Source organism: Talpa occidentalis, unplaced genomic scaffold (assembly GCF_014898055.3).
Source record: "Talpa occidentalis isolate TD23 unplaced genomic scaffold, MPIMG_talOcc4v2.1 talOcc4.16, whole genome shotgun sequence".
NCBI classification, from domain to species: domain Eukaryota; kingdom Metazoa; phylum Chordata; class Mammalia; order Eulipotyphla; family Talpidae; genus Talpa; species Talpa occidentalis.
The window spans coordinates 42195026-42219633 of record NW_023601653.1 but is presented as its reverse complement, the minus strand read 5'-3'; the positions used below and the strand labels follow the sequence as shown (position 1 = coordinate 42219633).

The 24608-nt window shown below is 42.6% G+C and overlaps 1 protein-coding gene across 1 annotated transcript in view; it reads right to left on the bottom strand.

The window, feature by feature from the left end:
* Positions 1 to 24608, bottom strand: part of LOC119247570 (uncharacterized) — a 169089-nt gene that overhangs the window by 125121 nt on the left and 19360 nt on the right. The gene's annotated exons all lie outside the window — the stretch shown is intronic.

The window sequence follows — 24608 nt, the reverse complement described above, 5'->3', positions numbered from 1 at the left end:
AGATAGCTTCACAGATTGCATCTTAACCCTTTGTGCCACCAGGGAGGCCCCAAATCACTCAATCTCTTTTCCTATCTTTGTTTCTTTATCTATAACATGAGATAATGCTATTACCTCATAATGGCATTATAGGATTAAAGGAGTTCATATTTATAAAGTTCATAAAGCTGTGCCTGGCTTATCATTTCAAAAAAATTAGATTAAATAAGGAAAAGACTTAAAAACTGACCATTGAATATTTTCATTAGGCAGTTAGTGATATTTACCAATGCAGTTTTAGGAATTTAGTGGTTTTAGTCTAATTCCAGTGAGAGAAAGATGAGATATTGGATAACAGAAATACAACTATTTTGAAGACACATTTACAATAGGAGAGAAAGAGAGCTGGAACAGTCTAAGCTAGAGGGGGTTAGAAAGCTGTGGGAGATCTGAACAAGTTACCCTGCCATAGACAAGGAGCTAGTAAATAGAAAAATTGAATATATGAGAGAGGAAAAAAGGAAATAATTGCTGTAGTGAAATCCCAGAGGAGGGAATAGCTATGATCAACATCTCACATGTGGCAGTTAACTTTGAGTAGGAGAAGAAACAATTAATTTTCAGAGTCTAAAGGGAAGGCTGTGAGGGTGAATTCTAGGAATTAAAAATGGTTTCTTTCACTGGTTGCCATATGTCTTAGGACTGACTCACAGACCTCCACCTGAGGTCCTGACACCTGAGTTAAGTTCTTGTTCATCTAATTCCAGGCCACACACTATCAGTGATGACCACCTCCTTCCATGGAAAACTTCTATTTTGTCACTGAGTGTTCATGTTTAGAATTAGCAAATGAAAAGGCTCTCAGACCTGGGCCTCCTTGGTGTTTCTATAAAATATGAATCTCAAATAGTTTTGTATTTTGTGTAGTGGCGGAGAGAGGGCCAGAGACAGAGTGGGGAGCAGAACTGGAGGACTGTCTGAAATACTTGCTAAGAGGAGCAGCGGGCAAGACAGAAGAGGTCTGCTTCGCCCTGTGTGGGTTAGCTCACTGGCCGGATGGAAATCAGGACTAAGGAGTTAAAGCACTGAGATTTAACCCCTATGCCCCCAGAGAGGGCCTAGGTGGTCTTCTCTAAGCCACTACACAAAATACAAAACTATTTGAGATTCATATGTCTTATAGAATCATGAGGGATCTGATACCTTAAGTTTTTGTTGTTGTATTTTTTTAATTTATTTAAGCATACAAGAACTGGGGTGTAGTCCAGAAATGCAGGGCAGGGAATGAGGGTGGTGAGAGGATTCACCAGAGACAGTGGGGAGCAGAACAGGCAGATTGACTGAAATACACTGCTGAGGGGCACAGCGGCGAGTCAGGAGAGGTCTGCTGCACCATGTGGGTAGCTCCTTGGCTGGGGATCGAACTCGTGCTGCAGCAGCTGCAGACAGTTTCATAGTCTTGAGACGTAACCCCTTGCACCACCAGGGAGGCCCCCTGATAACCTTAAGTTTAATGTTTTTAAAGAATTATTCCAAAATAGCAGAGAGAGCTAATGAATATGCAGATAAAGAAGTAGGTCCCAGGTAGCCAAGTGTCTATGAGAGAGTTGTCCACATGCAGTCTACAAATACTAAGCACCCACTCCATGTACAGCAGTTGCTGGGCTGTGAGGGAGAACATAATGAACAATACCGTGTGCTCCCAGCCTCAAAATTTCACAGAATTAGTGTTATTTTTGTTAGGAATGATACCATTTCGAGCTTCTTTGTCAAAAATGATACAAGCCAGATTATCATGCCAGATTTTTTTTTAATTTTTTTAAAGATTTTTTTTTAATTTATTTATGCATACAAGAATGGAGGTACAGGCCAGAGGTGCGAGGGGTGAGAGGACTCACCAGAAACAGAGTGGGAAGCAGAACAGGCAGATCAATGAAAGTACACTGCTGAGGGGAGCAGCAGGCGAGCAGGAGAGGTCTGCTGTACCATGTGGGTAGCTCCCTGGCCAGGAAGCGAACTCGTGCTGCAGTGACTGTTGTAAGCTTCACAGGTTGCATCTTAACCCCTTGCGCCACCAGGGAGGACCCAATGCCAGATTCTTACTTTTAAGAGAAATCAATGACTAATACACTCTTTACATCCCTGCAAAATTCAATATGCAAACCAAATACTGTGTTGATATGTATTTTTAGGTCACTACAGATTTTATAAAGGAATTATATTTTCATCGCATTCCTTTTGTATATCAACCTGCAACTCCCTTCAAATATCATAGGTCTAGGAGCCTCCCTGGTGGTGCGAGGGGTTAAGATGCAACCTGTAAAGTTATCCACAGCCTCTGCAGCATGGGTTTGATCCCCAGCCAGGGAGCTACCCACATGGCACAGCAGACCTCTGACTCGCCCGCTGCTCCCCTCAGCAGTGGATTTCAGTCAATCTGCCTGTTCTGTTCCCCACTCTGTCTCTGGTGAATCCTCTCACCCCCCACATCTCTGGCCTGTACCCCAGCTCTTGAATGCATAAATAAATAAATCTTTAAAAAAAAAAAATCTCACAGGTCTACTGAAAGGACCTGTTTCATATCTGACATCACCGGGTATGGTAGTGAGACACAAGCAGACTTTGAGCTATTAGTTTGTGATAGTCAGTCACCAAGTGGCTATCTTCAGTGACCTTTACCACCCGCTTCTTCTGATTCTGCAGGAAAAGGAGAGAATTTCCTCCACCACAGTAAGTTTAGGGCCTAAAGTAGTCATGTAAGGCCTCCCTGGTGGCGCAGCAGGTTGAGCACCACGCTGTGAAGCTGTCTGCAGCTTCTGCAGTGCGGGTTCATTTCCCGGCGAGCCAGGGAGAAACCCACATGGTGCGGCAGACCTCTCCTGCCTTGCCCACTGCTCCCCTCAGCAGTGGCCTCATTCCATCTGCCTGTTCTGTTCCCCAATCTGTCCATGGTAAATTCTCTCACCCTCCTGCACCTCTGACTATACCCCAGTTCTTGTATAAATAAATAAATCTTTTTTAAAAAATAAATTCATTCAATACAAGAGGAGAGCATGTATATCTCCTATTCTTTTTTTTTTAAATAAAATAGTCGTGTAAGCTCTCGCAAAATGTCAAGTTATAGCTACTTGGAAGGAACCCTTCAAATATCAAACTAATGATAAGCATGAGGGCTTTCCCACATGCAACTTTGCCAGCAAAAAAGGACCCCGTGAAAAAACAAAATATCATCAGTTCAGAAGTCCCGTCCCCTCCGCTATGAGCCCACCCAAAGGTGGCTCAGTTTCCTCCTTGAACAAAACACATGGACAAGAGTAGAAAGGCTGGGGCATCCCTAGTGGCGCAAGGGATTAAGCACAGCACTATGAAGCTATCCACAACCTCTGCATCATGATTTCGATCCCCAGCCAGGGAGCTACCCACATGGAGCAGCAGAGCTCTCCTGTCTCTCCCACTGCTCCCCTCAGCAGTGTATTTCAGACAGTCTGCCTGTTCTGTTTCCCAGTTTGTCTCTGGTGAATCCTCTCACACCCTGCACCTCTGACCTGTACCCCAGTTCTTATATGCATAAATAAACAAATATTAAAAAAAAAAAAGAGTAGAAAGGCTGAAACAGAGTCTGGACTACCACTGCTTCTCTGTCAACACATCCTGAAGACATGATTTTTCTCCACGACCTGCATAGAAACTTCAGTGTCTAGTATCTTGTTGGATGAGTGTCAAGGGGTAGTGTGTTGATGCTATTTTTCTGACACAAACCTCAGAAGAACTCACCCTGGAAATAGCAGTTTAACAGATCCTCCTATTTCTCGAGGGTAACAGATCCCCCTACTTCCCGAGGGTAATGGATTACCTTACTTCCCGAGGGTAATAGATCCCTGTAATTTCTGATGGTAGTAGGCACCTGTTCTCTGGCAGAGTCTTCTGTGCTCCTTCCTGTAACCTCAGCTGGAAGCCCACACCTTTAACCATCAGCAATGAGATACCAGCACTAAATCTCTGAATTAACTCTCACTCCGCTATAAAAAAGGGAAAGAAACAGACATGTAATAAATGATCAGAATGAGGATGTAGAGTTTTCTTATCATTTATTCCAGGTTTGTGTGCTGTGTGTATGTTATGAAAATATTTTGAAGTCCTCTTTTGCAGACATTAAGTTAATTTTTACTAAGATAAGATTATATTAGAGTGGCCTTCTTGGTGACACAAGAGGTTGAGACTCAGCACTATCAAGCTAACGGCAGCCACTGCAACATGAATTCGATCCCTGGTCAGGAAGCTGACCTACATGGCGCAACAGAACAGGCAGATCTACTGAAATACACTGCGGAAGGGAGCAGTGGGTGCGACAGGAGAGGTCTGCTGCGCCATGTGGGTTGCTCCGTGGCAGGCTGGGCTGTGGATTGCTTTATAGTGCTGTGCTTAACCCCTTGCGCCACCAGGGAGACCTAAAATAATAAATTTTTAAAAAAGAAGATAGATTGTATTAGAGCTCAATTTTTTGAGTATATTTTGGAGGGGGATAATTTTGTTGTGTTATATGTAGAATGCTAATTTTAAACTATTCAGGGAGAGGCCTCCTTGATGGCTCAAGGGGTTAAGCGTCAGCACTATGAAGAAATCCACAGCTACTGCAGCACGAGTTCAATCCCCAGCCAGGGAGGTGACCCACATGGCGCAGCAGACCTCTCCTGTCTTGCCCACTGCTCCCCTCAGCAGGGTATTTATTTCAGTGAATCTGCCTGTTCTGCTCCCCATTTGTCTCTGGTGAATCCTCTCACCCCCACACTTCTAGCCTGTACCCCAGTTCTTGTATGCATAAATAAATAAATCTTTTAAAAAACTATTCAGGGAGGTGAGATATATGAACAAGCTCTTTAAATAAAATTAATATTTATTGAACATTTACTTAGGTTTATATGTAAAACTCAATGCATTAAATTCTGTTTAAACTAAAACAGTTACACTGTTTTGTGTGTTTATAAGATATAAGACCTAAATAATATATGCTTAAGTTTAATATGCATATAAGAAAACATTTAACAATAATATAAAGGTCTAGAGGGGGAGATGAAATTACTACTATTTTGAGGTTCTCATCTTTATTTATTCCCATGAGGAATAAGAAGAAATACTCTTATTGATATTATGCTGACTCTTAAAAATGCTAATTTTAGAAAAATCCAAAGGGCATTGACCCTTTTAAGAGACAAAGCAGGACATTCATGGCAACACTGAAATATACCTAAAATAAATCCTATTAAAAGGAAAATTCTGAGAAACAGGATATTGTACAACTTACTTCAACTTCAAATACTGGCACACACTATAGTTAACAGCAGCACACACTAAAATATGACACAGTATTAAGGAATTGACCTTGAACATTAAGTACATACATATAGAAGATTAAGGAAAGGTATAAACCTGATGCATATAGAAGACTAAAGAAAGGTATAAACCTGATTGTCCCCCAATGTTCTAACTAGCCAATTGGCAACTCAGCACTGCCTTTGTTGCATGGAAGTCCCATTTCCTCGTCTGTAAGATGGGAATAGTTCCAGTACCTCTTTTATAGGACCATAGTGAGATTAAGTGCGATTAAAAGAAAGTGCTCAACACAATACCTGACAAATAGGAAATGTAAAATAAATGTCAGTGTTGGTTACTATATTTGTTGGCCAGATTTAGTGAGAGTCAAAAAAGTCTCTGAGGTAGAAAAGAGTGTGGGATAGAAACAGCAATGTCCTTAGAGAATGAATGGGGTAGAGTTTGCAGTCACAATTCTCAAAATTTATTATTATTTATTTTTTATTGAAGTAACAATACATTACAACATTATATAAGTTTTAGGTGTTCATTGTTAAGAGTCAACATATGTATATTCACCCCTAATTAAGGTCACCCCTATTTTTCACCATACCATTGTCCACTTTTCAACCTCTATTATTTTATGCCTTGCTCATTCCATTAACCAAAAGTATAAACAGGAAGAAAGAAAAATAAGGCACAAGAAAACTCATCATAAAACCAGTACTATGGGGGCCTTCCTGGTGGCGCAAGGGGTTAAAATGCAGCACTATGAAGCTATCCGCTTGCCACTGCAGCACGGGTTGATCCCTGGCCAGGGAGGTGACCCACATGGTGCAGCAGACCTGTTCTGACTCACCTGCTGTTCCCCTCAGCAGTGTGTTTCAGTCAATCTGCCTGTTCTGTTCCCCACTCTGTCTCTCACACTCCCACACCTCTGGCCTGTACCCCAGTTCTTGTGTGCATAAATAAATAAATCTTAAAAAAAAACAAACCAGTACTATGCACCCTTCATCCTGGCATTACAAATATACTGCACAGGGAGAGGCAAAGAGAGAGAATATAGATAGATAGATAGATAGATAGATAGATAGATAGATAGATAGATAGATAGATAATAGATACCCATCTGTCATTGAATTGTTACTTTTGCCCAATTCAACAAATATTTACTGAGAACTTACTATGTGCAAAGCAAACTTTTAGGTGTTAGAGAATATCTGGGGGAAAATCTAGAGGAATTTGCCTTCATTGGAGTTAGAACGTATGTTGGGTAATCACAATAGAAATTGATTTGATATATTTAGGATCTAATCTGTGGCCATATAACTCAAAATCTCAAAAATGTAAAATTTGTACACTATTCTTTTTTTTTAAGATTTATTTATTTATTTATACATGCACTGGGTACAGTCAGAAGCGCAGGAGGGTGAGAGAATTAACCAGAGTCTGAGAGGAGAGCAGAGCAGACAGACTGACGAAGCACACTGCTGAGGGGAGCAGCGGGCAGCAGGAGAGGTCTGTGCGCCATGTGGGACCCTCGCCCAGCAGCTGGGGATTGAACTGGTGCTGCAGAGGCTGCAGGCAGCTTTGCAACCCAGCGCTCAACCGCTGTGCCACAGGGGAGGCCCAAATTTGTACACTATTCTGATGAGTCCAATACATATACCAGTCCAATAATATATTGGTACATTATTTGGTTAAAGCAAAATTTTTAAAAATTAAGCTAGTAACAAATGAAAATTTGCCTTTTACATTGGGAGAAAAGGCATCTCTACCTTTAAGGTGCATGTTGTAGAGATAAGACATCTAAAAATAAACACCCAATACTAAAAGTGTAGACACTGAAAGAGGGGTGATAAATTGGTTATTGGGAGTTCAAAGGAAGGGTCATATTAACTAAACAATATTCTAATACTCAATATTAGTAATCCATAAACTTTGAGAAGGAAGTAGGGGCAGAGTCTCCTGTAAGCTAAATGAAAGCTATAGATTCTCTTTCTAGAAAAATAAACAAAAAATGTGTACCAAAATATTCACATACATTTAATTTTCACTACATAGCAAACTTTTAATTTCCTTACATAGCAAATTTTTATGTTTTCTTTTTCTTTTTTTTTGGCACAAAAATTAACCTCTTTTTTTGGGGAAAAAAGTGAACTGCTGGGAGAAAATAAAGTTAACTAATTCTGTTCAAAAGGAAATTTCATTGAGATTGTATTGTTCTGATCATGAACCTGACAGTGAGGGCTGTCATTTATGACAATTTTTAAGATTATCAGAGGAAGAAATCTTCTCTTCGAAAGAATTTTAAGGATTTCTGTGGATTACTGACTAAAGAAAATTGACAATGTTTTATTACAACCCCCTATTAACACACACCCCTTCCATTGCAGAAGATTTTTCTCCATCACTGGACAGTTCACATAGCTATTTCTCTCAAATATCCTCTCTCACAATCTTAAGATAAATCAAAAAATTTACCTCAGTAATTTACCAAAGTAGACAAATGACTTTTTCCTGTCGTAACATTTTTAGAACCCACTGTTTTTTTTTCCCTAAAGACAGAAGCAGAAGTAAAATATTTGTCTGTCTTAAAGTCAACCTGTATAACAAGGTGGTCTCCAGGGAAAGGGGGGTTCCATTTCCCTGACCCACCCAAGGGAGAGTGCAGCTGAGGGGGACGGAGAAGCTGGAAAGGAGACTGGGGAAGGAAAAAAGCATGGAAAGCAAGGAGACCTGTGAAGAAGTTGCACCTGCTTTTTTTATTTTTAAGATTTATCTTTTATTTATTGATGCACACAAGAACTGGGGTATAGGCCAGAGATGCAGGGGGTGAGAGGATTCACCAGACAGAATGGGAAGCAGAACAGGCAGATCTCCTGAAATACACTGCTGAGAGGAGCAGCAAGCCAGTCACAAGAGGTCTGCTGTGCCATGTGGGTCACCTTCCTGGCTGGGGATCAAACTCTTGCTGCAGTGGCTGCTGATAGCTTCATAGGTTGCGTCTTAACTCCTTGCACCACCAGGGAGGCCCTGCACTTGCTTCTTGGCCCTAGACTGGGTGAAACAGACATGGGTGAGAGACTCGTGGGGAGGCTGACAATGACAGCATTGATCTTGATTTTGATTTTGCTCTTTTCCTTCCAGACTTGTCCAGCCCCTTCTGCCCTTGTCCTATGGGTCCTCACCAGGAGGTGCCTCAGACTGTGGCAGGTTTTCAAGCCTCAGAGGCCCTGCTTTGGGCCAACTCTGTTTGTCTGGACATTTACCCATGAGGGAATGTGTAACTTTGGGTGCTTGATTTAGAAAAATATATTCATCTTTTCTTTATTGCACACTAACTGTATTAGAGTTCCTTTCCATTGAAGATCTATCTATGCACTAGAGTACTTTGATGCAGTGGATGGCAGAACCTATTTAGAGCGGACAGGTTTGGCGTTTCAGGGATGCCCCTCACCCTGCCCTGTAGCAAAATAAACAAGATTGTTCTTGGAGAAGGTCAGCAAATTACTGTGTGGTGGAGGGGCCTCCCTGGTGGTGCAAGGGGTTAAGATGCAACCCCTAAATCTATCCACAGCCTCTGCAGCACAAGTTCCATCCCTGGACAGGGAGCTGACCCACATGGCACAGCAGACCTCTCCTGTCTCACCACTGCTCCCCTCAGCAGTGGATTTCAGTCAATCTGCCTGCTCTGTTCCCCACTCTGTCTCTGGGGAATCCTCTCATCCCCCACACCTCTGGCCTGTACCCCAGCTCTTGCATGCATAAATAAAAAATATTTTAAAAAAATTACTGTGTGGTTGAGAAGAGTGTCATGGATTCACATTTTCTTTTTTTTTTTTTAGAGGCATGTATTTTTATTTGATTTTATTTTTTATTTGTTTGTTTGTTTATTTTATACATGCACTGGGTACAGTCAGAAGCGCAGGAGGGTGGGAGAATTCACCAGAGCCAGAGTGGGGAGCAGAGCAGGCAGAAGGACCGAAGTACACTGCTGAGGGGAGCAGCGGGCGGCAGGAGAGGTCTGTGCGCCATGTGGGACCCTCCTCCGGTGGCCTGGGAGCAGCCGGGTATCGAACAGGCGCAGCAGAGGCCACGGGCAGCTTCGCAACCCAGTGCTCAACTGCTGCGCCACCGGGGAGGCCCTGGATTCACATTTTCTTGACAAAATTATTTTAAGGAGATAACTGGCTTCCCTAGCAACAGGGAAGGACAGTTGGCTAAGGCTGACCGCAAAGCATCAAAAATCAAAACTCACTCATGAACGGAGCTTCTTTCTTCATCCATCGCATAATTTGTAGAGCAGAACATCCTTGTTTTTGTGCCCAAAAGGATTCCAGGACCTCCTTCTACCCTGCATCGAGCCGCTTGACCCTTGGTGTCTCCTCTGTAAGCCTTTGTGCTATTTTACCGAAGATGACTATTTTCCACATGTACCATGGACTTCATGGAAAAAGTTGAAAAGTGTAGTTGAAGTTTTGCTTGACAAAGAGGTTTTCACCATCTCAAAAGATACTGATGCCTTTTACATTTTCCAAGAGGGGTTCTTAAAATAGATTTGTTTTAAGACTTAATGGCTGAAAATCAGAAGTCAGCTACCCTAGGACCTGTTAAGTAGTTTCACTCATTGGCATGAGCAAGAAAATTGCAGCAGCTAAAATTTCTTCCACAACCTGCTTCAAAATAACAAAAAAAAGGCCAACAATTCTGAGGTGGATCGCACCATTTGATGGGAATATTTCCATTTTTCTTTCTGTCTCAAATCACAAACTCGACCATTTCCAAGGAACATAACTTCTTGCAAATTTTCTGCAATTGTGAGGTTCCTTTTGTTTCTAACCTTGTTGAGTCTTCACAGAAAGTCTCTTATGTACAGGATACACTTCAAATCTGATAAAACATAAATGTTTTCCAAAGCTTTTTATTTCCTCTATTAATAAACCACAAATGGCTCTCATAGTTCTGTTCTGCAGGGCCTTGGTTCAGAGCACTTTCAAACACTAGCATCCAGGTGCTTAGCTAATTAAGAAATCAAAGAAATTATTTTGATATTGGAGAGGAATTCACGTTACATAAAAGGAAATGATGACTTGTCCAAAGTGATGGTTAATGCTAAATACCAAGTGTCTCTGCTTTTCATATTGTGTTTGTAACCTATTGGTAGTTCCTGCCATCTTTGTCATATTTTTATTTACAGATACACATCTATTTTTTCAAATTAAGACTATCTTTATAAGGCCCTTCCTGGTGGCCAGGGGTTGAGTCTCAGGGCCAGGGATTGAGTCTCACCACTACAGCCTGAGTTCAATCCCCGGCCAGGGAGCTGACCCACCTAGGGCACAGCAGACCTCTCCTGTCTAGCCCACTGCTCCTCTCAACAGTGGATTTCAGTCAATCCACTTGTTCTCCCCACTGTCTCTAGTAAGTCCTCTCACCCCAGGCACCTGTGACGTACACCCCAGTCCTTCTACGTCAAAAAAGAAAAAAAAGAGACTATCTTTTTTATAAAGTGAGATGATATATTATTTTCTACTTACTATCAATACTGTTTTTAAATTTTTGTTTCCAGATTTATTGAGACATAATTGACAAGATTCCAGTTATGTATTTAAGATGTATAGATTGATGCTTTCATATTGTTTTAAACAACAAATTCAACTGCATAAATTTTAAGGATTTAATGGACTTTATTCACAATTCATGAACAGTGTAACGAACCATCCAGCAAATAGAAAGTGGCTCCTGGGGCCTCCCCGGTGGCGCAAGGGGTTAATCACCACACCATGAAGCAACCTGCAGCCTCTGCAGCACAAGTTTGATCCCTGGCTGGCCAGAGAGCAACCCACATGGTGCAGCAGACCTCTCCAGTCTTGCCCGCTGCTCCCCTCAGCAGTGTGTTTCAGTCAGTCTGCCTGTTCTGTTCCTCACTCTGTCTCTGGTGGGTCCTCCCACCCCCCCACATCTCTGGCCTGTGCCCCAGCTCTTGTATGCATGAATAAATAGATCTTTAAAAAAAGAGAAAGAGGATCCCAAGACCTGTACAAAATGAGAGGTTTTTAGAGGCAGAAAGGAGGTAAGATAAGGAAAGAGGGAATTGTTTCAGGAATATCACCTTCTTTTGAGGGAAACAAAGGAATCTATCTTGCAGATCACCTCACTAATGCTGATCAGGAAGTTCCAGATTGATTGGGGAAAGTTTCATCCCTGGAAGAGGCTGAAATTGCAACTGGATGGAGTATTAAGTCTTGGTTTACTGACATGGGGCTTGGTGCATGTATACTTTCTGATCCCAGTTAGCCACAGAAAACTGAAACCACAGAAAGCAAAACCACAGGTATGGGAACTACTATATACATATATGTTGTGAAGTAATCACTGTAATCAGTTAATTAACACATTGATCAAGCACATTAACATCACCTCACCTGAACTATTTTTTTTTAATTTTGTGGTGAGAACACTTAACATCTATCCTTTTAGTAAATTGCAAGTTTACAATACAGTGTGGATAACTATAAGCACACTGCTGTGTATTGCATATACAGAACTTACTCCTTTTCTACAACAGAAATGTTGAACCCCATGATCCACATCTTTCCACTTCTGCTCCACTAAGGCCCAGGTAATGATCACTCCACTCTCTGATTCTGTGAGTTTGACTATTTCAATTGCACATGTCTTATGACTATATGGTATCTGTATTTCTGTATCTGGCTTATCGTGTCCCTAAGGTTCATCCATGTTTTGCAAGTGGCACATTTTTAAAAAAGATTTATTTTATTTATGCATAGAAGAGCTGTACATACAAGAGATGGGATACATGTCAGAGGTGTGGGAGATGAGAGGATTCATAGGAGACAGAGTGGGAGCAGAACAGGTGGATCTACTGAAATCCACTGCTGAGGGGAGCAGCAGGTGAGACAGGTGAGGTCTGCTGGGCCAAATGGGTCAGCTCCCGGGTCAGGGATCAAACTCATGCTGCAGTGGCTGGTGATAGCTTCATAGGGCTGAGACTTAACCCCTTGTGAAGTGGCACATTTTTTAATCCAGTTAAGCACTGACTAAGTTTAAAATGTACAGCATAACATACAGTGCAAGGTGACATGTGCGGGCTTACCTATTTTTCTAGCTATCTCCCCTACTTGCGTACAGACTTCCTGGAAGGCATCATTTTAGAATCAGTAGGATTTATTGGTTATAAAATTTATTTTTATTTTAGGAAAACATCATTATTCCACATTGATTTTTGAAAGAGGTTTCCTGGGTACACAATTCTAAGTTGAAAGTTGTTACCTTCTGTTGGTACTTTGATGATATTATTTTGCTGTCATCTTAGGGCTATCATTGCTGTAGAGAAGTCGACTGCTAATCTAATGGTTCCTTTGAAGGTGATCTTTTCTCTGACTTGCTACCACTATACTTATTTGTTGGAGGTAATACAATTTCACTACAATGTGTGGATTTCTTGTTTTTATCCATTCGTTGCCCTTCTGAATCTGATAAATGTTTTTTTCTTAATTTTGTAAGATTTGTGGCCATTGTGTACATATTTTTAAGATTTCTTCTCCCCATTTTCTTTATTCTCTCCTTCATATGACAGTTTATGTCTCTTTACCTTTCTTTCATATTTTCCATTGCTTAAAATCTGTGATTCATTTGGGGTAGTTTCTTTGAATTTATCTTTTAATTCATTAATCCTCTCTTTTGTTATGCCTAATCAACTATTTAACCTATTTATTGTTACCTGAATTGATTATACTTTTCTTCCTAGAAGTTGTATATGGCTCCTTTAAAAATTTGCCTGGTCATACATTGATAGTCTCTGTTTCTTTTTTTTACTCATATTTTCAATGCCATCATTTATTTAAATAGTTTGTATTTAGTTATTTTTAGATTTTGATTCTCATAATAATAGTATCTGAAGTCCTTCTAGGAAGTTTCTTACCCGTTTCCATTTGTTTACTTTTTTTACAGTAGACTTAGATTTAGCTGAATTCATTTTGAGGCAATCTTGGGGGGGGTTTAGATTAAATGATTCTTTCCTGCAACAGATTTCTGATTATTTCTGCTGGGTGTCAGGAGTTGTTACCAACCCGAGATCATTTCAAATGTATGCATGAAAAACGTATAAATTTCAACCTCCAAACCATGTAGTGATAGGTTACACATTATATTACTTTTGTTTTCATATTGAAGCAATGACAATGATGAACAAATTTGGTTTTTTGCTTGTTATTGCAGGACATTTTTTCTAGGTCACCCATTTACTCAGTCCATAGCCTCTTCAAGTGTCTCTGGGTTTTATTTGACATAAGCTACCCTAATGTGTATGGGCAGTGGGAGCTAGTTTCTTCCACCCTTAGGTGTGCTATATAATACACAAAATTGCGGGCTTCCCTGGTGGCGCAAGGGGTTAAGCATCAACACTATCAAGCAATCCGAATCCTCAGCCAGGGAGGTGACCCACATGGTGCAGCAGACCTCTCCTGTCTAGTCCACTGCTCCCCTCAGCTGTGTATTTCAGTCAATCTGCCTGTTTCCCATTCTGTCTCTGGTGAATCCTCTCCCCCACCCCCCACCTCTGGCCTACACCCTAGTTCTTGTATGCATAAATAAATAAATCTTTTTAAAAAATATACAAAATTGTACATTTCTAGTCTTGGCATATGCTTCCAAAGTAGCTACAGTTCCACCATTTAATAACCTCTCAGATTATAGCTTGATTTTTTTTAAAGATTTATTTATTTATTTATACATGCACTGGGTACAGTCAGAAGCGCCGGAGGGTGAGAGAATTCACCAGAGCCAGAGCGGAGAGCAGAGCAGGCAGAAGGACCCAAGTACACTGTTGAGGGGAGCAGCGGGCAGCGGGAGAGGTCTGCGCGCCATGTGGGACCCTCCGCCGGTGGCTGGGAAGCAGCCGGGGATTGAACTGGCGCTGCAGAGGCTGCGGGCAGCTTCGCAACCCAGCCAGCGCTCAACCGCTGCACCACAGGGGAGGCCCAATAGCTTGATGTTTTATTTTACTTGTTTTTGTTAGGGGTGTATGGGAATCTTGGGTGTTTTCCTTATTTTCTATTTTAAGATTTTTTTTTAGGGCCTCTCTGGTGGCGCAAGGTTAAGACGCAACCTATGAAGCTATCCTCAGCTACTGCAGCACGAGTTAGATCCCCAGACAGGGAGCTACCCACATGGTGTAGCAGACCTCTCCTGACTCTCCCGCTGCTCCCCTCAGCAGTGTATTTCAGTATATCCACCTGTTCTGTTCCCCACTCTGTCTCTGGTGAATCCTCTCACCCCCACACCTCTGGCCTGTACCCCAGTTCTTGAATGCATAAATAAATAAATCTTAAAAAATTTTTTTTTAAATAATTTTTATTTATGTATTTATTTTTTGTGTAGAAGAACTGGGGTGTCAGCCAGAGGTGCAGGGAGTGAGAGGACTTACCAGAGACAGAGTGGGGAGCAAAACAGGCAGAGCTACTGAAAATCCACTGCTGAGCGTCGCAGCCTGCGAGATAGGAAAGGTCTGCTGCGCCCTATGTGGGTCAGATCCCTAGTTGGGTATGGAACAGGCCGCAGCGGTGATAACTCTGAGACTTAACCAGGGAGACCCTGTTTTCCTCATTTTCTTGCAAGCTCCACAATATATTTCAAAGTATGTTGGTTTATTGTACTTTATCCAGTGGCTAGGTATATAGCTGTGAGAGAGTCTTTTCAAAAATATCTACTTTGGAATGCTGCCAGTAGAGAAGTCACCAATAGCTCAGTAGTCAAGCCTTTTTCATTAGAAAGGTAAGAGTTCTTACCAAATGCAAAACCCTAGTATTGTGATTTCTAAATTGTAAAAATAACAATAATGGCAGGTAAAGCTTACTGTATATGTAGCTATCTGCTAGATAAGCACGTTACATATGTTGTCTCACTTTAAGAATTGGGTAATATTATCTGTAAGCTAGATGTGAAAGAATTGAGACTTAGTGAGATTTGTCCTAAAAAATAGTAAGTGGCAGAGACAGGGTTTGCTTGATTAAGAATGTGTGTTGGAGGGGCCTCCCCTGGTGGCGCAGCGGTTGAGCGCTGGGCTGAGAAGCTCCCCGCAGCCTCCGCAGCGCCGGTTAGTTCCGCAGCCGCCGGTGAGGGTCCCACAAAAACAAATGTGTGTGTAGGTGTTTCACTAAGGCTGGGTTACCTTTCTACTCAAGCTCTGAAATCATGGGAGACAGAATCACGTGAAAAAATGCTATCAGTTATATTTTGCTTTGAGATGGCAGACTGATCAGAGACAAACTTGAAAGTATAGTATCTGTAGGGTAAGGTAAAAGGTATCAGGCTTTTCTGCCCTCCCGCCATCAGGATAGATGAGGGAACCCTGTGATCCTGAATGCATGCCTGATGGCGGGCACCTGGAGTGGGTACACCTGTGCTAAGACTGTGCTTTTAAGGGCGGTGTCACGGGGATGCCAGTAGAAGCCGAAAGAGAAGAAGCCCGAAGCAGAAGCAGAGAATGCCAGAGCGCCCAGATAGAGTGAAGATTTGCTGTGAGGACTGCCAGCCTCCCAGCCCGCCATATGCCTGGTGAACCCCAATAAAAGACCTGCAAAAAACCACTGAGGACTCTGACTCCTCCTTTACCCGGTCTGCATGGGATCAGGAAACCTGCACTATGTCCATTCCTGCCCTTACAATTGGCGTAAGTCGGTAAGATCCATGCAGACGGGTATTGGAGCCCTCCAAAGACCTGGAGGGACTAAGGAGAACAGACTGTGACTGTGACGACGCTGGAGACGCCATGGTGGCACAGAAGGTAGACACTGTCCGGGAGCTGCGGGACGAGACCTCAGCTGGAGGAGGAGATGCCCAAGAGGACCAGCCAACGACTCCTGAGAGGACCAGCCAATGACCCCTGAGGCAGCAGAATCATCGGTGAAAAGTGGACCACGATTCAGAGCTCGCCAGTGCTGATGCAGGGAGAGGCCAACGGACTTCAACTGTTGGACTGATGGACTGACAATTGAACTTAGACTGACAATCCCGCCAGAAGGTGGAGGCCCTTGCAGGTTGATATGTTTTGGGACCCTGGGGGTGGAACAGTTTTGTTTGTAAACCCCAGGAGATGGGAATCTGGGGGTGGCAAGTGGGCCTTGATGGCCAAGAGCATCCTGTGCATGCCCAGCAGCCAGGCGGAGGAGAAAAGCCAACTGAGAAGGCAAAAGCTGGTCCTGATGCTAAGTTGAGAAGCCCTGAGCGGCTGTTGAGCAGCCTGAGTATGCTGAAGACCTGGGAGTCTCGTAAAATCACCTGTGGGTGATGCCCTGCTCATTCTTGAGTGAGGGTGAGGAGCTGAGGAACCCGTCCTTGAGGGACGGGTGGGGAACATGGCTTGGGGTGGAGCCCAAGCCACATGTAGAGTTTGGATCCCCAACCCATGTGCTTGTGCAGTGGGTCGGCCTGAGTGCAGGGGTCTGCGAGTCGCATGGGTGGCTATGAAGGCCGAGTGTTGGAGCGACTGCAGACAGAAACTCTGAGGGTTGGGTGATTACCCCCAACAGAATAGAATCGCCAATCCCAGAGCGAGTGCATCCTGGGGGTGGATGCTGTGTGTGGCTTGTAGCCGAGACTACAGCCAGAGAAGGCCAGGAAGCCCGACGGCTCCTGGTGTGTTATAATAGATGCCGTGAGTGATTCCCCTCCCTCGTATGAGCAGTGCCTTCGGAAGCAGATTTGGTGGCTCATCTGCTGGTACCAATAATTGTCTTTTGCATTAGGTTGGGGCCCTGCCTGGAATTATTTGTGTTCTGTCGTATTTTGTTATATTGTGATGTATTTGCTTTTGTGGGCCATGGCTGCATTTTTTGTTTGCTTAAAAAAATTTTATATACATAGACTATATGGCAGTAAAACCCTGAGTGGGTGGACTGTAGGGTAAGGTAAAAGGTATCAGGCTTTTCTGCCCTCCCGCCATCAGGATAGATGAGGGAACCCTGTGATCCTGAATGCATGCCTGATGGCGGGCACCTGGAGTGGGTACACCTGTGCTAAGACTGTGCTTTTAAGGGCGGTGTCACGGGGATGCCAGTAGAAGCCGAAAGAGAAGAAGCCCGAAGCAGAAGCAGAGAATGCCAGAGCGCCCAGATAGAGTGAAGATTTGCTGGGGGCTGGGAGGACTGCCAGCCTCCCAGCCCGCCATATGCCTGGTGAACCCCAATAAAAGACCTGCAAAAAACCACTGAGGACTCTGACTCCTCCTTTACCCGGTCTGCATGGGATCAGGAAACCTGCACTATGTCCATTCCTGCCCTTACAGTATCTTTGTCCCTTCATATTTTATCAAATTGGGTCACAATCTGAAATCTTTTCAAAACTTATCATGGATCCAAGATATAGACAAAAATGGAAAATATTAAACAGTCAAACTGAAAATGAGATCTTTTTCAGTTATTATTGGATTATCAGATAGGTTCTAGAAGCAATATATTTGTATTGTAATTCTTTATTCACTGTCATGTCTCAAAAAAGAATGTAAGACAGCTGACAATGAGGCATAAAACTTACAATATAAATTAGGAATAGGTGCGGAAAAAGGATTCAGATGAAAGAGAAAAACAGAGGAGTAAGATTAAAACAAAAATATATGCTTGCGATGAGGCAGGTGGCAGATTTGGCCCTAAGCTTTCCAAGGTCAACTTAAAAAGGGATACCTGAGCAGTTATGAGTCACCATGTACATAATAGAAACACCCAAATACTTAGAAGAAGCACAGATATGACCGAGCCCTACAAACTGGATCAAAAGTTTCTCACATAGCAACTCATAAAGAGGGCATTGTGTCATGAAAAGAACAACATCCCAATCATATAACTGTGGCTTTTTTTTTTTGCAGGTGAAGGGGGAACTATTTGAAATTATGCTAGGACAGCAGGTGTAAACGGGAACCATTACCCCCACATCAAAATGTACCCTCACCCTACTTAGAGTAACTACAGTTACATGTTTCTTTAAGTTACTTTATTATTGCATCCTTCAATGCAAGCCAATGATTGCACATAAAGTAGCAATTCAGTGCAAGCAGCTGTATTTGAGGTAACATAACATGATTGGCTATGACTTTCAGCTGATCTAGTTAAGACTGGTCAATCCCAGAGCACAGTGGGGCATAATGAACACAGGAGTTCTGTGGCAAGGGAATTAATACAAGGGTGTCAAATAGCCTCGCGGAGGGTAATAGGGAATGGTTAGCAAATAAAGCATCGTAAAGCAATGTTTGGGGGAAAAATCTATCTATGGTTGAATTCAGTTTCCAACTAAGTGACTGACACTGGGGAAAAATGGCATGTCCACAGTGGACGCTTACTTGATGTTTGTACCATCTCTATTCAATATTCAATACACTTTTTTTCAATTTTACATTTGCATAGAAGAACTGGGGTGCAGACCAAAGGTGCAGGAGGTAAGAAGATTCACCAGAGACAGAGTGGGGAGCAGAACGGGTGGAGCTACTGAAATCTACTTCTGAGGGGAGCAGCGGGCCAGACAGGAGAGGTCTGCTGTGCCCTGCGTGGCCAGCTCTCTGGCTGGGGATCGAACTCAGGCTGTAGTGGTGACAGCGCTGAGACTTAACTGCTAGGCCACCAGGGAGGCCCCTAATTTTCTCCTCTTTTCAAGGGAACTTTTCAGTATCACTCTCGCACCCCCCACCATAACACTTAAAAAATGACTTGCCCTCTGAGAGGTCAAAAACAGGTCATCCAGGTCTGCTGTTCCCTGGAGATATGCTTGCATCTAACAGATCTCTAGTAAGCAGAAGATACATCCCTCCTATTTAAGACCAATGCTCCACAGGATTCACCTCTTCTACCTTCTCAGGAATACTGTTTTATTATTTATTTACACTCTACTCAATATATTCCACTCTCACTTTCTCCCGCCTCATTCCCCTCATTCCTCATAGAAAGGTTAAGCTTCCTTGATCTTTTTTTTTTTTTTAAAGATTTATTTATTTATTTATGCATACAAGAAGAGGGGTACAGGCCAGAGATGCGGTGGGGCTGGGGGTAGGATTCACCAGAGAACAGAACAGGCAGATAGACTGAAATACACTGCTGAGGGGAGCAGTAGGCAAGTCAGGAGAGGTCTGCTGTGCCATGTGGGTAGCTCCCTGGCTGGCTGGCGATCAAACTTGTGCTGCAGTGGCTGCGGATAGCTTCATAGGTTGCTATGCTTCATAGGTCTTAACCCCTTGCGCCACCAGGGAGGCCCTCCTTGATCTTTAAATAAACCAGATCCTGCCCTTAGCCCTGTGGCTTCTACACTATCTCTCCTCTGCTGCTTCCAGTTCCTGGAAAGTCAGGCATAGAAATGACTCTAGGCATTTTCTACCTCACTCACAGTCCTATCCCCTCCAGATCTCTGGCTGTCTACTTTCCATGCTTTGACACAGCACTTGTCCAAAGACTTCCTTGTTGCTTAATCCAAAGAACAATTTTTCTTCTTATCATCCCAGCATTTGTGATTGTCACTTTCTGAAAAATTCCACCATCATTTCTGGGATTGAGTTATTTCTTGGTTCTCCTCTAACATGCCTGGACATTCATTTTTAAATCAATACCAAGGGCCTCCCTGGTGGCACAGGGGTTAGTCTCAGCGCTGTCAAGCTATCACCAGCCACTGCGGCATGAGTTTGATCCCTGGCCAGGGAGCTGGCCCACATGGCGCAGCAGACCTCTCATTTCGCCCGCTGCTCCCCTCAGTAGCGGATTTCAGTAGATCCACCTGTTCTGCTCCCCACTCTGTCTCTGGTGAGTCCTCTTACCCCTGCACCTCTGGCCTACACCCTAGTTCTTGTATACATAAATAAAAATAAAATAAATCTTAAAAAAAAAAAAACAAAAAAAAAACGGGCCTCCCTGGTGGCACAAGGGGTTAAGACACAACATATGAAGCTATTGGCAGCTGCTGCAGCACTAGTTTGATCCTTGTCCAGGGAGTTACCCACAAGACTCTCCTGACTTGCCCACTGTTCCCCTCAGCAGTGTTTTTCAGTCAATCTGCCTGTTCTGCTTCCTACTCTGTGTCTGGTGAATCCTCTCACCCCCCACCATGCTTCTGGCCTGTACCCCAGTTCTTGTACACTTAATTTTTTTTTAATACAATAAGTATTTATTGAGTGCCTGTTACATGCCAGATAGAAAAAAACAGGCCCTCCTTGGTGGCTCAAGGGGTTAAGACGCAACCTATGAAGCTGTCCGCAGCCTCTACAGCACAAGTTCGATCACCTGGCCACCCAGGGAGCAACCCACATGGCGCAGCAGACCTCTCCTGACTCGCCTGTTGCTCCCCTCAGCAATGTACTTCAGTCAATCTGCCTGTTCTGTTCCCCACTCTGTCTTTGGTGAATCCTCTCAACCCCTGCCCCACACCTCTGGCCTGTACCCCAGCCAGCTCTTGTATGCATAAATAAATCTTGAAAAAAAAAATAATTAAAAAAAACCTGTATCTTTAGCTACACTTAGCATGGCAGCCAAGGCCATTTTATATTTTAGCTTTCCTGAGTATAGCCAGCCTCAACAACTGAAGCACCCTGAATCTCTCACTTCTTTCCCTGTGTTTAGTGCCCTTCCCACTACTACTATTTCATATTGCAATCCTGAGTTTAGACGCCTCCTCTTGCAGGGTATTCCCCTGTCCTGTCCAGCCAAGATCAGACATTCTTGTGTGTCTACTCCTCTGTATTTATCCCAATACACAGAGTAGCACTCTTTGTTTACTTGTTAGGGCATTCATATCAACTTGCAACTGCTCAGAATTCCTCTTTAAACATGAGAATAATAATAAGCTGGCATTAGTTGAAAGTTGTGTACAGACCTTGAATGAAATGCATTATTCATTTATTCCTTACAACAATGCTAATTACATACTAATACTACCCTCAAGTGCCAGGGTAGGGAACTGAGCTTAGAGAAAGGAAATGGCATCCTCAATCTTTTTTTTTTTTTTAAGATTTTATTTTTATTTATTTATGCATACAAGAACTGTGGTGTAGGCCAGAGGTGTGTGTGTGTGGGGTCAGCTCCCCCACACAACTCATGCCCTCATGCTGCAGTGGCTGGAGATAGCTTGTTAGTGCTGAGACTTTAACCTCTGCGCCACCACGGTGGCCCAGCATCCTCAATCTTGCAAAATTATACACAAATCTGGCGGGCAAGGTCATGGCCTATATTTGTCTGCTAGAACTTGGTGATGTATGGCAAATGGTAGCTCCCGATAGATGTTTATGGGTCAAAGTGAATGAAGAGCTCAGAGGACAAAACTGGGGCCAATAAATAGAAATCAAATAGAGGTAGACTTTGGTGTAAAAAAGGAACTTACATTAGCAAGGACTATGGAATGGAATGCAGCCATTAAAGGACAGTTTCATGTGGCTTTCACCACACTGGTGAGTATTTACACATTTGCATTTTTTCTCGCTTGTGAATACAGGGCTATATCTTACTCTGCTTTCAGCCTTCCAATTCTAGCCAAGGGCTAGAGATGCCCAGCATGGGTTTTTTAAAGACACTGGATTGAATTTAAAGTTCCTACAAACTGAAAAAAGGGATATTTGCCTTTAATACTATTCATTGGAAGTTTAACTCCCAATTCTTTATTCTTTCTCATTATTCTGCCTTTTCTTTCCAAAGAGTTTTGGGAATAATGAAAAGGCAGGTAAAGAGATCAGAGACTGCATTTGTTGTTTGGAAAATTCCACCCAATTATAAGTCCTGTGAGGTCAGGGAATGTACCTTTTACCACAGTATATCATCAGCCTAGCACATAACAGCTATTTAATAAATATTTGTTGGAATGAACATAGGGTAGGGAACACACACACGCCAGTGTGCTCTGTTCCTTTAAGGGTCTCAAGGAACCATATGCCACAGAAGGAATTCCTGCACTGGATGAAAGATTGGGCTAAATTAGTGTTGTTTCGCTGGAAAACTAGTTAAATTATATTCAGCAGGCCCCTGAAAATCACTGTGTCATTCAAAGCCATTTCATTAAAATGTTGAAGAGAAAAAAAAGGTTCCTAGCTGATGTTGAACTAAAGGACATTATTCAAGTACCTGGTTTCATTGTACATTGTTTTGCTTAAAGTGGCAGTTTCCAGGAATGCAGGAAGACATTAAGTGAGGACTTACTATACTTTGTAACACAAAAATAAAAAAAAAAAAATTGGAGAGGAAAGAGAGGAGTGTCACTCCCAAGGCTGAGAGTAGTAAAAATTTTCCTCAAAGATCCATAGATGGGTGCTAAAGAAAACACGACCTCTGAGGTCCCTGCCAAATTTAAGCGTATTTGCTTTTTATATCTTGATTGTAAATACTGAATAGATAGGTTGTATTTCAAGATACTGGTGATTAGATGTAGAATCCACATATTAAACACCATTCTAGACACTGAGGACACTGCTGTAAAAAGAGGCAAATTCTTTTTTTTTTTTTTAATAGAGGCATGTTTTATTTATTTATTTGTTTGTTTGTTTTGTTTATACATGCACTGGGTACAGTCAGAAGTGCGGGAGGGTGAGAGAATTCACCAGAGCCAGAGCGGGGAGCAGAGCAGGCAGAAGGACCGAAGGACACTGCTGAGGGGAGCAGCGGGCGGCAGGAGAGGTCTGCGCGCCATGTGGGACCCTCCTCTGGTGGCCGGGGAGCAGCCGGGGATCTAACCGGCGCTGCAGAGGCCGCGGGCAGCTTTGCAACCCAGCGCTCAACCGCTGCGCCACCGGGGAGGCCCAAGAGGCAAATTCTTAACCTCGTGTAGTTATTCTAGTGGCATGTGAGCGTGGGAGACACATGATGAACAAGATATTTTAAATAGTGTCCAAAATAGTAAAAGGCCAGGAAATGGTCAATTTAATGGGACAACACTGCAGTAGTTGTATCTGGAAATGTTGGACTCTTCGGTCATTGGTACTATTCAAAGGCCCTTAGAGCAATTTTTGACAGCAACTCTTTAACGCTTCAAAAATCCACTTTCTTAATATCCTATTATCTAAAACCCCATGTAAGTCTAAGGGCTACCACTTCCTCACTGGCTTCGTTTTCCTCTCCTCCATGCTCACGCGCGTGTGTGTATGTGTGTGTGTGTATACATATATATGTATATAAACTAAAATTTCCTCTTAGGTATCCTATCAATCATTCTTTTTCTGCTTCATTTTACCTTCAACAAATCTGTGAAGACATGTATGTATGTCAGCTTTATAATTATATAATTTTCTTTCCTGCCATTACCTCTTGTAAGTCTACTGGCAAATTTGTCTACTTCTTCACCAGGGTCTTTCACGCTCCATTCCTTCAACAAACCAGGATAATTTCTTTCCATGTTTACTGAGTAAACTACATCCCTTGTTTAAAAAATCCTTTCTATTTCTTGCGTGAAACTTTTCCTAAACTAATATAATGTCAAACATTGCACCCTAGTAATTTTACAGTCACAGCCAGGATTTGAAACTTAAGTCATAAAATAGCAAAATATGTAGGGAAGGATTATCAATGAATTTTATATGTTCTATATGCAAACTGGTTTACCAATGTTTTTCTCTCTAGCTTTAGTGCAAAGACCTTGAAAATCCGACTATTTTTTGAGCTGTGTCCCATGGTTTCCAACACAGAAACACAAGAGCCCTAATTAACATTTGAAGTCTTGACCAGCTTCAGAGCTAAGTGATTTGTCTGCAAGACATGGGAATCACATACAAACACCTGTTTTTATATTCTCTCAAAGAAACAGAAAGACCAGTATTTGCTTTTAAAAAATACAGTTCTTAGGGGCCTCCCTGGTGGCGCGAGGGTTAAAGCACTATCAACATATCACCAGCCACTGTGGCCTGAGTTCAAGCCCTGGCCAAGGAGCTGATCCATATGGACAACAGACCTCTCCTGTCTGCCCTAAGCAGTGAATTTCCGTGGTTCTGCCTGTTCTGCTCCCCACTCTATCTCTGGTGAATCCTCTCACTGCACCCCCTTGGCCCCCCGCCCTGCATCTCTGGCCTAGACCTCAGTTCTTGTATGCATAAATAAATCTTTAAAAAAAAAAATACAGTTCTTAAATAAAGGCTTATCAATCCTTGCAAAAGAGTAATTTTTTAAAAAATCCAATGAGGCTGAAAGTTCTTTATGACTGACTACCTTATGCATGTCTTTCAATCTAAACTATTTACCTCTAGGAAATATTTTTATTATTTATCACTTCAAACTTAACCCCTTGTACCTAGGGGTTCTGGAAAGCTTCTTCCCTAAGTAAAGGAAATAGCATTAGAAACATGAAATTGC